The sequence below is a fragment of the Rhincodon typus genome, chromosome 7, assembly GCF_021869965.1.
Source record: "Rhincodon typus isolate 14 chromosome 7, sRhiTyp1.1, whole genome shotgun sequence".
Lineage (NCBI taxonomy): Eukaryota > Metazoa > Chordata > Chondrichthyes > Orectolobiformes > Rhincodontidae > Rhincodon > Rhincodon typus.
This window is the reverse complement of record NC_063338.1, coordinates 63,693,263-63,707,314: the sequence shown is the minus strand read 5'-3', so window position 1 is coordinate 63,707,314 and position 14,052 is coordinate 63,693,263. Positions and strand designations below refer to the sequence as shown.

The 14,052-nt window shown below is 43.7% G+C and overlaps 1 protein-coding gene across 1 annotated transcript in view; it reads left to right on the top strand.

Moving 5' to 3' along the window:
* Positions 1-14,052, top strand: part of LOC109928671 (inactive dipeptidyl peptidase 10-like) — a 618,050-nt gene that overhangs the window by 517,272 nt on the left and 86,726 nt on the right. The window lies entirely within an intron of this gene.

Sequence of the window (14,052 nt, the reverse complement as noted above, 5' to 3'; positions counted from 1 at the left end):
TTCACCATGTAACAGAAAATCCAATCATGAGCTCCCTTACTTAACGTATATGGACTTTTTAAAATAAATAAAACCACTGAATGATCAATGTTTATCAATTTCAATAACATTGATCCATTTTAAGATTAATTCAAATTTACCATTAGAAAAATTGATCCTGGGCTGAGTCTGTTATACAAGAAAGATAGCTTGGGATTTTAAAATCACTGACTTCAAAAGTCATTGGAACAAGTATTAAAGCTCAACAGACCAATAGATTTGCAGAATGTGGAGGAAGGAGGAAATGGGACTGAGTGTTAAATTCCTTGTATTGCCTTCCTGCCATCTTCCTGCTTGCCCCCAACCACTCCTCAATTTTATGGAGGAGGATGATGGATCTAGGGAGACAGAGACAGGCAGTCAATTTTCAAAAAATAAAAACAGAAAACACTGGAGAAATCCAGTGGGTCTGGCAGCAAACGTCGAGAGATAATGTCCTAGAGAAGAGCCATATCAGACACAAAATGTTAACTTTGTTCCTCTATCCACAAATACTACCAGGCTTGCTGAGTTTTTCCAGCGCCTACTGTTTATTTATTTCAGACTTCCAACATTTTTGTGGCAATATTCCACAATGATTAATTTTAAGTTCAGTCAACAATTGGGGGCAGGAAGTGCCAAAGGTCATCCTGCTTGTACTTTGGACAGGAAATGAAGAGGTTGCCTCCCTAATTGGCCCCCTTCCCCTAAAATCTTTACCCAGCCCCAGCCTTTCTAACATGAATCCCATTCCTCCCTCTACATTCCTCCTTCCATTCCAGCCATGAGATAGCCCACACTTGCTTCCATCTTGGCCTTGGAACTCAGACTCTATGGAGTTCAGAGCTGCTGGCTAATTAGATGCACAGTCAGCTTGATAAGGTGGGACTTCATTTCCTTGGAGCATTAATTTGCTGGGGGTGGGGTGAGTGCGGAGGGTGCAGCTAGTCTGCCGATTGCCAGGGCCAGAATCTCCAACAAGCATTAAATTCTGCCTGATATCTTTTCAACACCACACTCTTTGTGTTGTAGTGAAAGATGAATGTAAACTTGTCATTGCCCATTTGCTCATGACAATATTACGATAAAAGTAACTCAAACCTCTCTCTCCCGAAAAGGTCAAAACTGATCTGTCTGAATAGTGTAAATGTTGGGTGTGAGCCACTTATATGAACAAGAATGGACAGCCCCACTCCAGTTTTTAAATAATTTCAGTCAGCCTTTCAGAGAATGACTCTGGAACAGGTGGGACTTGAACCTGGGTCTCCTGACTGAGAGGCATTGGCAGTTCACTGTATCACAAGAGCTCCAAGTCTAGTCTTCATACACATTAACATGAAATCCCTTTAAACGTCTGTTATTTGTAATGTATGGTTGATTGGTTTTATTGTCACATGTACCGAGATACAGTGAAAAACCTTGTTTACAAGTGGTACAGGCAGATCACAGCAAGCAAAGGATGTACAGATCAAAAAGTCTCAGAGGCATACAGATTACATTGCAGTTTACATTGTCTGAGGTTGAGTCCATTCAACAGACAGATAACAGCCGGAAGGAAGCTATTCCTGAACCTCTTTGTGCATGTGTTCAGGCTTCTGTATCTTCTGCCTAACTGTTGAGGTTATAGGAGGTCATTACCAGGGTACGATGGGTCTTTAATGATGTTGGCTGCCTTTCTGCAGCAGCTAGCCTGTTAATAGAGTCTGTGGATGGAAGGTTGACTTCCGTGATGGTCTGGGCTGTGCACACAACCTTCTGTAGTTTCTTATGGTCCTGGGCACAACAGTCGCCACACCAGACCATTATGCACCCAGACATATTGTTTTCAATAGTGCATCAGTAGAAGTTGGCAAAAGACATTATGTACATGCCAAATTTCCTAAGCTACCTGAGGAAGAAGAGGCGTTGTTGTGCCTTCTTGACTGTCGCATCTGCATGGGAAATCCAGGACAGGTCGTCAGTTATTGTCTCTCCGAGGAACTTGATGCTCTTCGCCCTCTCAACAGTTCCATTGATGTAGTGGGGACATGTTCTCCTCCCTCCTTTTTGATGTCAATGATCAGTTCTTTAGTTTTGACAGCATTGATAAACGGATTGTTTTCATTGCACCACGTCACCAAGCTCTCTATTTTCCTTCTTATTTTGACTGATCGTTGTTAGATATCCGTTCCACTGTGGTGGTGTCATCAGCAAACTTGTAGCTGGTGTTCGTTCAGAATTTGGCAACACAGTCATAGGTGTACAGGGAATATGGTAGGGGCCTGAGGACGCATCCTTGGGGGGCTCCAGTGTTGAGTGTTATTGTGGAGGAGGTACAGTTACCTATCCTCACTAATTGTGGCGTATGGGTCAGAAAGCTGAAGATCCAGTGGCAGAAGGCCGAGCATGACCAAGGTCAAGTTTTGAGATCAGTCTGGAGGGGATAATGTTGTTGAAAGCGGAGCTGTAGTCAATGAACAGGAGTCTTTTTTATCCTGTATTCATTCACAGGATGAGGGTGTCTCTGGCTAGGCAGCATTTATTGCCCATCCCTAATTTCCCAGAGGGCAGTTAAGAGTCAACCCTATTGCTGTGGTTCTGGAGTCACATGTAGGCCAGACCAGGTAAGGATGGCAGTTTCATTCTCTAAATGACATTAGTGAACCAAATTGGTTTTCCGACAATCAGCAATGGATTCATGGTCGTCATTAAATTCTTAATTCCAGATATTTATTGAGTTTAAATTCTACCATATGCCATGGCAGGATTCGAACCTGAGTCCCTGGGATGTTGTCTGGTCTCTGGATTAACAGTCCAGTGATAATATCACTAGGCCATCACCTCCCCTTGTGCCTTCTTGACTGTCACATCTACATGAGTAGTCCAGGACAGATCATCGGTTATCGTCACTCTGAGGAACTTAATGCTGACATAGGTGTCATCGTTGTCCAGATGTTCCAGGGATGAGTGCAAGGTTAGGGATATGGCAACCTCTGTGGATCTGTTATGCCAGTAGGCAAACTGTAGGGGATCAAGGCAGGTTGGGAAACTGGAGTTGATGTGGGCCATGACCAGCCTCTTGAAGCAATTTATGATTATTGAAGTCAGAGCTATTGGCCAGTTGTCATTAAGGCATAGTGCATGTGTTTTCTTGGGTACGGGGATGATGGTGGTCTTCTTGAATCAGTTGAGGACTTTGTCTTGTAGGAGGGAATTTATTTATATATAAATTATGTAGATGAAAATGTGGGGATAGTCTGATTAGTAAGTTATCAGAAGACATGAAAACTGATCGAGTTGCGGATAGTGAGAAAGGTTGTCAAAGAATGTAACATGATATAGATCATTTGGAAAGATGAGCAGAGAAATGGTGATGCATTTTGGCAGGTCTAATGCAAAAGGAAAGTTTACAGCAATTGGCAGGACTCTTAGGAGCATTGATATACAGAGGGATATTAGGATCCAAGTCTGTTGCTCCCTGAAAGTGGCAACACAATTGGGATGAGGTGGTAAAGAAGGCATACAGCAAGCTTTCCATCAGCAGCCACGGCAATGCGTGTAAACATCGGTAAGTCGTGCTGCAGCTCTATGAAACTTTAGGTAAGCCACATTTGTAGTATTGTGTGCAGTTCTGGTAGCTACACTGTAGAGAGGATGCAAAAGAGGTTTACCAGGATGTTACCTGGATTGGAATGTATTAACTACAAGGAGAGGTTGGACAAACTTGGATTGTTTTCACTAGAGCAGCAGAGGCTGCGGGTGACCTAATAGATGGGTGGACAATCAGAGTGTTCTCCCAGGGTGGAACCATCAAGTACTAGAAGATGTTTTAGGTGAGAGTGGGAAAGTTTAAAGGAGATGTGTGAGGTATTTTTTTTTATACAGAGGGTGGTAGGTGCCTGAAACACACTGCTGGGGAGGTGGTCGAAGCAGATACTAGGATAATATTTATGATGCAGTTAGACAGCCACATGAAGAGGCAATGAATAGAGGGATATGGACCATGTGTAGACAGGTGGGATCAGTTTAAATTGGCATCATGGTCGGCGCAGACATGGTGGCTGAAGGGTCAATTCCTGTGCTATTCTGTTCTATGCTCTATATGATGTTAGTTATTAGTAAACTGACAATTTCACTTGCAGCCCATAGGGTAACAGGTTTTGAAGCTGGAAAATATGTCACATTAACGCAGTATATGTTTTGTGTTTAAAGATTGCCTGAAAACATACGATTGTGGCATGGGAGGAGAGTTTCCAAAAGCTGAATCTCCTGGGCAGGTGTTGCTTAGCTAGTAATATATTGGCAGTGTTTTTAAAGTCGACTTTGTGCTGTTTTTGAGATTGTAAGAACTGCCAATGCTGGAGTCAGAGATAACACAGTGTGGAGCTGGAGGAACGCAGCAGGACAGGCAGCATCAGAGGAGCAGGAAAGTTGTTGTTTCGGGTGGGTCCTGACCAGAAATGTCAACTTTCCTGCTCCTCTGATGTTGCCTGGCCTGCTGTGTTCCTCCAGCTCCATACTGTGTTATATTTGTCCTATACTTTTGTTGTGTGTATGACCATGGTGAGAATTGAGCATTAGCCTGGGCCCATGGATTGCAATTAGTGATAATGCCACTATGCCATCATCTCCCTATTTATCATCTAGTTGTCAATTTAAATTTAAATAAACTCATGCAGCTGTGCCATGGGTGCAGTTGCATTGATACCTCAAGCAACAAGCTGGCCACCTCTGCAATCTGTGATTACAGAGAGGTGGTCATGGGTATAGCTCCATTATACTGCAGGGCAAGTGAAAAATCTGGAAACATAATTGTAAGTTAGTAAAATTTACAACTTTTCTGTCATTTTGAACATTTGTTCAGGAGGATTTGGGAGGAAGTTATCTTTACTATTAATGTTTGAAAGCATTTTATATTTGTACAAGTAAAAAATAATGTTTAAGTAATTAGTTGAAATATTAATGAGTTAACTCCATGTTCTTTCCATTTATGCTATTTTTGTAGACAGTCTCCACAATATTACAACACATTTTCAGTTTATTTTAAAGTCTAATCCTTTTCATGTGTAAACAGTGAATATTAAGACATGGAGGCAGTGATGTTTACAGACAAATAAAATGACCAGGTGATGTAGAGAGTGGGGTATGCTCGTTATTTTCATTTAATTTTGTGAAGGCAAGTTGTGCCGGTTGATTGAACTGTATTTGATCCTGAATAGGAACAAAAACAGAGGTTGCTGGAACAGATCAGCAGGTCTGAACACTTCTGAGGAAGGGGCTCTGAACTAGAACCATTAACTCTTATTTTTCTTCACAGATGCTGCCAGACCTGCTGAGCTTTTCCAGCAACCTGTTTTTGTTTCTGATTTACAGCATCTGCAGTTCTTTCGGTTTTTATTTTGTATTCGATCCTAACTTTGTTAACAATGAATGGATGTTTGTCATGCTGAAGTGCCTCTCCATTCATGGTAAAAATGGTGTCTGAACCCAAATTGCAAGTCCTGTTTCTAAATGGTGGCAGTTCCCATTTTCATGGGGACAGTTTGTGTTTCACCCATGCATGCTTCATGCAGGCAGCGGGCCATATGACTCATCTGTTGCATCCAATCTGTGTGATTTTGCTTGTCCAGAAGTATGAAACCTGAAATGTGCAGAGCAAGCCTGGTAAGAGCAAATCTGAACTTAGTGGATATATTTCTTTTGGATAGTACCCTTTGGACATCTAGTCATCACTGGGTTACCAGTTACTTAATTGTACTTTCATCTCTCATTACCCTTTTCTCCTCCTTTATTTATTTCCTTCCTTCCACCATGCTTATTGAGATATGACTTTATATTTAACCATAACAAATTTACTGATATACACCTCTAGACACCAGTGCAATGCTTGCTGATGGTCTGGTATATTGGCTGTTTACATTCAGGAATCCTGCATCCAGTTTGTTAAGTACCCTATTATGATATACTTATCAATGCCCTATAATTTGCACTACCTCCAGTGCATTAGACTCAGTTATAGTTAATATGTCAAGAATCTTTTAATTTTTACTTTGTTCAGCACATCAAACATCTCGAACTGCCAATGCATGTCTCCATCTGATTCTCCATTTGGATTCTTAGACATTCACAGTTAGCCTGTCCATCTATTTCCCTGCCGAACTGTAGCTTTAATGACTCCAACTTCCTTTGGTAGTTCTGCTACTTCAACGAGGTTCCTACTTATTTTTTTATGTTGTATATAACTTCCCTTTGAGGTAATATGTATCCCCTTTAATCTAAACCATAAAATCACAAACCCAATCATAAACATCATACTTAGGAAAGAAAGTCTGTTTATATCACATGCAGACTGAAAGCTATAGTGCACGATTGAAAGGGAAGAAAGCCATACAACTTTATTTAGGGACATTAATTAGTTAGTAGCTTGCAAACCCACAGACTGCAAAGAGGACACTTTCATAAAATTACCCCAGCAGAGACTTAGACACACCCATGCATACACACACATACACACACAGAATAGTCATTTCTGCTAGAACCAAGTTGCATCCATGACATGCCAGACTTTGAGGAAATTGAAGTTTCTGATTAGCAATGCCCCACTGCGGGGTAACCGCAAAGTATCCACTTAATTTGTAGAATTCGGAGGATTCTGCTGCAGTTAAGTAAATAGTTTCCCAGGAAAAGATAGTAAATTAGAAACCTAGTTAACACCTGTGTAATTGTTAATTTTCACTCCTCAGAAAATCCAGCCCTTGTCTTTTCCAATAGCATTCTAAACTACTATGGTGTTTCCAATGTAATTTCTATCCCTAGTTTTCTGAAATTTGTTTCTATCCCAGGGCTTGTGTCTGAACTCATCACTACATTATTTCTACTTTTGGATATATTTTCGGACCGATCTACAGATTCTCAAGTGTGAATTAATTATAATTCTCTTGCTTTTCTTTCCTATCTTTGTGTCATCAACTAGGAATTTAGTTATTAACGCTTCAAGTCCCCAGCTAAAGATATCATCTTCTGACTTGTCTTTATGTTTCCACTTGGTCATTAGCCCTAGTTTCTTCCCACTATTTTTATAGCCATTCTTTGCCTCGGGCCCCTGCCGGATAGGATTCTGATCTCTCTCATGCAATGGCTTGGATCTACTGCCCTGATGATTCTGGCCTAGCTGTCATGCAATGGTTCTGATGTGTCCTGGCAGCTGTCATCTGTATTGCAGCTTTCTCAGCCCGGTCTCTCAACTTATGATCCCTACTCTGGTGCATGCTTTCATCATTCAATATTCGAGTCTCCAGTTTTGGTTCATTGACACTCACTTAAACACACTGGTCCCACAGCTACAAAGTAGACCTTTCCTGACCACAGGTGATAAAATAAAGTCCCTTGATCAGTGTCCTGTCTGCTTCATTTGCAATGTGGTCTACCTCACACTTGTCACCATATGTAAAGGTGAGGGCTTTTGTTTTCTCCAGTACTCAAAAATGCTTCAAGAGTTGGATGTCTTATTCAAAAAAGTTATCTTTATTACATACAAGTGTACAAGGAAGCCATACTCTTGTTGTAAGGGTTCTTCAGCATTTGAGCAATCAATTTATACAGTTACAAAAATTTCATTTGATCAGCTGCTTTGTCTTAAGCTAGCTCTTTCCATTTTAATCCCCTAATCTCATCTTTCCCTGATCACATTGTCATATGACCTTCTATCTCTTCCCTCCCTGATCTAATCTGCTGTTTATAAAATAATTCATGTGGCTTTCCGTCTCACAGTCGGGTTTCATCAAGCATCGGGTTTTAGCAGCTTAGATTTTATATGAGGTGACCCATTATTCCTGCTTGTCAGTCTCCTTTACACTGTAAACCACTATTCTAACTGAGATACTAGGAAATGCAGCCAAATTCCTAACCTTCTGACAGCCCATGCCTTACCTTTCCTCTAGCCAGAAGTCACGTGACACTAGGTTATAGTCCACAGTTTTATTTGAAATCACAAGCTTTCATAGTGTCGCTCCTCCATCAGATGAAGTCAAGGAGCAGTGCCATGAAAGCTTGTGATTTCAAATCGATCTGTTGGACTATAACCTGGTGTTGTGTGACTTCTGACCTTATCCACCCAAGTCCAACACCGGCACCTCCGCATGATGGCATGATGGTCAAACTATATAAGTAAGAGCTAATTCAAAATAGATATTCGAAATCAGATTTATAAATCAAATAATGGCATATAAACATCAATTGTTCTTCCTTGTGTATACCCTTCATTCCCATCTTCCATGTGGCTTTATTGTTGTGATTTTACACAATCTTACTTCAGTGGTTACATTCCTGTTGGTGAAAGGCTGCTCATGTTTGGTAGAGGAAGATTGCAGGTGGCCAAAGAGGACAACTTTGAGGAGCTCTGGGCCCAGATGCAACAAGTTGACCACAACTTGTGCTCTGGTTGCATATGATTAGTAAATTCGCAGGTGGCATAACTTTATTTTGGCATTCTATGTCCATAAAAAGTAAACAAATTCATCATCTCAGCAGCAGTAAAACACTTTACAATCATTGTCTTTTAAAGGCTTTGATCCTTTTTTATGCAATGAGATACAGTCGTATTTCTAAAGAGGGAATTACAGGGACATTTGCTAAGACTAATCTGTTGGAAGACATTTTTTTTAAATCATGCATTATTATCCATCTCTTGCAGCCTACCTCAGAAGCAGTAGGTCTATGTTGATTACATAGGGAATATCACATTTTTCAGGATTTGTCTAATTTCAGAGTCTGTGTTAATTCCATTGACAGAAACTCCATTAGGACACCCTGTGGAGGAGTATGGTATCACACACAACAGCTTCCAGATTTCACGATTTACCAGGGCATGTGTAAATGCCACGAGTCAGTGTCAGATTTATCCCTTCTTAGTGGCTAATTGTAACAGCTTTGCCATTATTACTGTTACAAATTCCAGGCCAATATCTGCAATTTGGGGCAATCTGTCTTCAAAAGGGCACTGCTGTATAGGACAGAGTTCAGAAATGAATGACGTGAATGATTTGAGGGTTTGCCGCTCTGGGCTATGGTAAGAGATTTCCAGAAATGAACATATTGTCATTGGAGAAATCAAGATTAAGTGATGACATGATTTCTCAATTGTATCCTAAGATGAAACAGCTTCCCTAAAGCGTAACTTTTTCTTATTTTGTTTTGTGCATTGATCACAAGAAATACATTTTACTACAAGTCAATGGTTTTGAATTATTCTCCCCAGTTGCCATTACACTGTCATTGTCCTGTGAAAGGCTAAGTAAAATTGAAAAGGCATCACTTAACTCATTTTAAAGGATGCAGAGTATTCATAGTTCAACCAATAAAATAACATACTTTAAAACATGGAAGGGAAGACTCTCCCATACACACACACACACACACACACACAAGTGTAGTAGAATAGACATGAAATAGTTGACTGAAAATGCTTAAATAAGGTTTATTCGGTGTAATGTTGTGGTCTACTGACTATGTTGAAATGGCCGACTTCCCTGTGACATTTCAGTTAGGCCACAGGACCGTGCACCCGGACCATTAGATAGCTGGTTGACGAGATTAGACAGGATGATAGGACAGGAATAGCTGACAAAGTAGATAGCTGATTAAGTTATCAAATGCTGATTAAATTATCAAACTAGAATGAGACCACATGATGTGTCCTAGGGAGTGACCACACTAGAAAGAGGAGGTGGAGATAAACTGCTGATGATTGCTGGACAAGTTGTTTATTTCTATGTATAAAAAACTGTAAATCATGTTCATGATTTAGTGTGAGTTCAGTATTCCTGCATGTTTACCCAGAACTCTTCTCCCTGCATTTACCAGTAACTGCTTGTAATAAACTGCTTGATTCAATAAACTGCTTAAACAAACTTCTCCACCTCCAAGTTGTTACTGCATCCGAGAAGGTTGCTCTCACAAAGCATTACTACGTAGGTAGACAAACAGGAAGCCGGAAGAACACAGCAAGCCAGGGAACATCTGGAGGAAAGGGGCAGTCAACATTTCAGGTATTACCCTTCTTCAGGAATTACCCTGAGTGTAATACCCGAAACGTTGACTGCTCCTTTCCTCCAGAAGCTGCCTGGTTTGCTGTGTTCTTCCAGCTCCCTGTTTGTCTACCTTGGATTCCAGTATCTGCAGTGTTTTTTTTTGTCTCTAATTACTTTACTCTCACCAGTTAGCCGTATATTGCATTTCAAAAAGATTTGGAGCAACTATGGGCGGAATTTTCCCATTTGCAGTTAGTATTTTGTTCAGTGTGATTCATGGCACCTGGTCTGCCAAGGCTAAAAGTAATCTTTCTCACTCAATCCTGCTCCTTAATGAGCTCTTAAACTCATTCATTATGTGACCAGGCTCATGGACAAATATCTCAGGAATTGCACAACTGAAGACGCAAAAGTGGTTGTCATAGCCAGGACATTTCAGCTTTCATACCGCTACGATCATGTTTAAGGCCCTGCTGCGCATCATGTCAGACACTGTGAGCCTGGAACCCACCTCATGTTGTGGTGCTGGACTGTTATTCCTGAATATGTGGCCCAGAGGGAGGGAAAGGTCATTCCCCACTTCACAGACAGAGATTTAGAGGGATTGGTGGACAGAGTGGAGGCTAGGAGGCAACCGTTTTCCAGCAACTGCAGTAGGAAGCCACGCCGTCAGGCACAGCCCAGCTCAATGCTTTGCCGCAGCTGATCAGGAACACTCAGGAGTGTAAAGTTGCCATAATCTCAGAGGACTGTAGGGATGCTCTTACATTAGAGAGAGATGACTCATGGTGAGTTTAACCTGAGGGTCATCATGCCTCAGGCAGAGCCGATGTTGAGAAGGTGGGAGATCTGTGGTGCTCTCAGCCGGTGCAGGAATTGAACCTGTGTTGTTGGCATTATTCTGCATTGCAAACCAGCTGTTCTGCCAATGGAGCAGTATAGATAGAATGATCTTTTGTGTAAGCATAAGTGCCATGATCTTCACTCTACTACCTCACTTAAGAGGCCTTAAGAATCTTACCAAGTCTCAACGATGACAGCCGTTAATTTGCATGTGTCATGTTCATTCAGTGGTCTGCAGCCACCTAATCCTCCAAAACTATTATTGCTTCCTGCCCATTGAGCTACCTCTTTACTAACTGGGGACACCTCAGCACCTCTCCAGCTCACACATTACTACATCCACTTCCATTTTACTCCATTTCTTCCTTCGTCTCATTTCAGGAAAAAGCCCCAACCCAATCCTCAACCTGGACTGATGTCTAACAGCACCCAACTGACCAACCAGTAATTCCCTGACTGCTTACCGTTCACTTGCAGAATTGACAATGGCCCAGACCTCAGACTATGAAGGCTTGGATCCCCCAAATTCTGGTAAGACCATGTGTATGACTGACTGTGGCCCAATCCCCTTTAACATAATTGGACAAGGCCCTTGACTGGTATGAAGTTGTTCCTTGACTGATGGTAATCCTGCTTCACCCTACCAAGGACTGTTGATTTCCACATATCACCATTTATTTGAAGTATATGCAGAATGTTTGCCAGGTAAACTGCTGGCGTATGCTGTTAGTCAAGCATTGATGGAGGATGCTGTCATGCAGTAACATGTCTACCCCCTTCCTGATTCATATATTGACTACTCAGTACTGTTCTCTTGTGACAAGCCATGATTCTCCTGCTGCAGGAAAAAAAATTGCAAGTCACAGCAAGACTTGGGCACTAAAGATCCTGTGTACTGAAAAAGCTTTGCGAGCCTTGCAGAGCCCTGCGCCTGTAATCAGTGCTGAAGTCAGTGTGTGCAATAAGAAAGCAACGTGAAGTATGCAGAGGCTGGAATCCTCTCAATAAGAGATAAAGTGAGTGAGCACTAAAAAAGCAAGCTAAGGCCATAAGATGGAAAGTTCTAATGGGGAACAAAGAGATGGTAAACCTTTTAAATATATACTCAGCTTTATTGGCTCACAATTCTACTCAGCTTTATTGGACTCCCAATTCTACTCAGCTTTATTGGACACTAAAAACCGTAAGTACAGTAAACTTACTAGTGCCTACCACCCAAAACGGGCTTCCTCCACCCCCCAAATGCCCAGCCGTACCCAGGACCTTCCCCACAATGTGCCCGCCGCCATTGGCCATGAGGCCACTGTCGGAGAACCCACAGATGACGTCACATCCGCCACTGCCGGGTTCCCCACTTCCAGGACAGCGAACGCCATCGCTGCCGATGCCACCGCCTCCATTTCAGAGACCAACACCACAGACACTGAAGTCGCGCCTACCGTCACCGCTGCTGCCGCCGCCGACGCAACTCTGCCCACCGCCGACGCAACTCCGCCCACAGCCGACGCCGACGTCGCTCCGCCCACGGCCTCCACAGCCAGCAGCTCCAGAGGGGACAATAGCACCCAGCCCTGCCGAGTCTTCACCATCCACCCAGACCTACCCCTTACCGAGGACGAACGGTCAGTCCTCAGTAAAGGGCTCACCTTTGTCCCCCTCCACCCACACATCAATGAATACCGCTCACGCTTGGACATTGAGCAGTTTTTCCGCCGCCTCCACCTCCACGCTTACTTCTTCAACCGTGAGCCTAACCCTCCCATACTGACCCCTTCTCCCGCCTCCAACACATCCCCTCCTCCTGTACACCACCCCAAGGCCTCCTACCCTCCCTGGACTTCTTCATCTCCAACTGCCGTCGAGACATCAATCGCCTCAACCTCTCCACCCCTCTCACCCACTCCAACCTCTCCCCCGCAGAACGTGCAGCCCTCCGCTCCAATTCCAAGCTCACCATAAAACCCGCAGACAAGGGAGGCGCAGTTGTAGTATGGCACACTGACCTCTACATCGCCGAGGCCAGACGCCAACTCTCTGACACCTCCTCCTACCGCCCCATTGATCATGACCCCACCCCTGAGCACCAAACCATCGTCTCCCAAACCATCCACAACCTCATCACCTCAGGTGACCTCCCACCCACGGCCTCCAACCTCATCGTTCCCCAACCCCGCACCGCCCGCTTCTATCTCCTTCCCAAAATCCACAAACCTGAATGCCCTGGTCGACCCATTGTCTCCGCCTGCTCCTGCCCCACCGAACTGATCTCCGACTATCTGGACTCCGTTTTCTCCCCCTTGGTCCAGGATCTCCCTACCTATGTCCGTGACACCACCCACACCCTCCACCTCCTCCAGAACTTCCAATTCCCCGGTCCCCAACACCTCATCTTCACCATGGACGTCCAGTCCCTCTACACCTGCATTCCCCATACAGATGGCCTAAAGGCACTCCGCTTCTTCCTGTCCCGCAGGCCCGACCAGTCCCCCTCTACTGACACCCTCATCCGCTTAGCCGAACTCGTCCTCACACTCAACAACTTCTCTTTCAATTCCTCCCACTTCTTACAGACAAAGAGGGTGGCCATGGGTACCCGCATGGGCCCAAGCTACGCCTGCCTCTTTGTAGGTTACATGGAACAATCCCTCTTCCGTACCGACACTGGCCCTAAACCCCACCTCTTCCTCCGTTACATTGATGACTGTATCGGCGCCGCCTCGTGCTCCAACGAGGAGCTCGAACAGTTCATCCACTTCACCAACACCTTCCACCCCAACCTTAAGTTTATCTGGACCATCTCTAATACCTCTCTCTCCTTCCTGGACCTCTCTGTCTCCATCTCAGGCAACCACCTAGAAACCGATATTCATTTCAAGCCCACCGCCTCCCACAGCTACCTAGAATACTCCTCCTCCCACCCACCTTCCTGCAAAAATGCCATCCCCTATTCCCAATTCCTTCGCCTCCACCGCATCTGCTCCCAGGATGAGGCATTCCACTCCTGTACATCTCAGTTGTCCTCGTTTTTCAAGGACCGTAACTTCCCCCCCTCAGTGGTCGAGAACGCCCTCAACCGTGTCTCCCACATTTCCTGCAACTCATCCCTCACACCCCGTCCACGCAATAAGAACCAAAAAAGAATCCCCCTTGTCCTCACGTACCACCCCACCAACCTCCGGATCCA